Raw genomic sequence first — 1733 nt, forward strand, 5'->3', positions numbered from 1 at the left:
CATACGTGTCACTGACGTATCTATGCATGTGTGTGTGCATCTGTCTCTGCATATCTGTGAGCACGTGTGTGGTGAAGGTACCGTGCAGCACGGTTTATCTGTGTATCTGGCCCTGCCAAGGCCACTGCAGGGGCCAGGACCCCACCTGCATCCACGGCTGTAAAGGAGGCTCCAACCAAGCTTGCCCAGAGGTGGCATCTGGGAGAATGTTCCCGACTCAGTCTGTCCCTGAAGCCCCAACATCTGTCCTGCCGCCTGGAGAAGACTGGCCCGTCAACAGCTGCGGTCTCGCACAAGGCTCCCTCTGGCCCCTGGAGAGCGAGGACTTGGCTCCAGGTGTGCAGAAACACCAGCCAAGAGCTTGGGAATCTGTCCCAGGCCCCAGTCACGGCTGACGGGCTTATTTCCTGTCTGGGAGGAGGGTGGGGGTGGGAGGGAAAAGCTCAGCCACATGAAGCTTCTGCCACCGCACCCTGCCCCTTGGCCCCCTGGGGCTGGCCTCAGCCAGCCTCGGCCCCCAGCCCCACCCATGACCCATGCCAGAATGGTGCCCTGGGTTCACAGTGATAAGGAGGCCACCCTTCCCAGCAAGCAGAAGGCCCAGGGCTGGCCACAGTGGGGCCTGAGCCCAGGGGCTCACTGAGGGGACCAGGTCCTCAAAGCACCCACATCCTTCACTTGAAGGTGGGCCCCACATCAGACTCCCTAGTTCAGTCCTGGCTCAGCCACTCATCCGTGTGGCTTTGGGCAAACCAGGCACCTAAAAACTGCCTCCCAGGGGCACCAAGCCCTTTGCAGCAGACCTCAGCACAGCACGAAGTAAGCCAGGGCCCCAGGGCAGCCATCAGAGGCCATCTCCCACGTGCCCCAGAGCCAGATGAGGCCGAGCAGAGGCACTGGTGCAGGCAGTGGGTCAGCTGGGCTGGCTGAGGGGAGCCAGGCCCAGACAGAGGCATGGCTCTCCATGGCCGTGTGTGCAATCTTAACTGTGGTGGTTCTAAGTGGCATGGCTCTCGGTGGCCATAATTAAGTGTGGCGTTTCTACCGTTTCACCCCGAGTCACAGGCGAGACGTTTAGAAACACCACCCTTGATTACAGCTGCCCTGTGCCGGCCTCCCACTGCTAGTGGCCTATTTATAACCAGGGCCACCTGGAGGGGGAGCCAACCTGTCCACAGAGGGCTCACTTGGGGCACGGAGGGCCCTGGCTGCCCCAGAAACCGCAGGGAGTATAGGTGTGCATGGCCCGGGTTCCCCCTTGCCCAGTCCCACGGCTATTGTGGGACCTTTCTCTACAAACACTTCTCTTGTCTCATGGGACAGACCCTGAGGCCCCCTAAAAGCTGTTCCAGGGACCTGGGGTGTGGGGACAGTTTAGGCAGGTGCAGGCTGTGGAGCAGCCCTGGCTGGACTGGGCAAGCTCCAAGCATCTGTTTTGGCTGCAATCGGTTTGGGTCTCCTGGTCAGGTGCCCACTTTCCTCCAGACACAGGGGCGTCTAGTCATGGATGTGTCCCAGAGGCATGGAAGGACACTATGCCAGGCAGCCCTGGAGGCCTTGTGCCCATTGTGTGTGTGGTCAGGGGCTTTCTAGAAGAGACAGGCACGATCCTCAGGAGGTGTCGTCTCAGGGCTCCCATCAAGGAGCAGAAACGGTTCCCCCTGCATGGGGCCAGCTGAGGCTGTCAGCCTATGGGTGACAGCCTGTGCTCTATGAGGAGTGGTGATGGCATG

This window comes from Piliocolobus tephrosceles, chromosome 1 (genome assembly GCF_002776525.5).
Source record: "Piliocolobus tephrosceles isolate RC106 chromosome 1, ASM277652v3, whole genome shotgun sequence".
Taxonomy (NCBI): Eukaryota; Metazoa; Chordata; class Mammalia; order Primates; family Cercopithecidae; genus Piliocolobus; species Piliocolobus tephrosceles.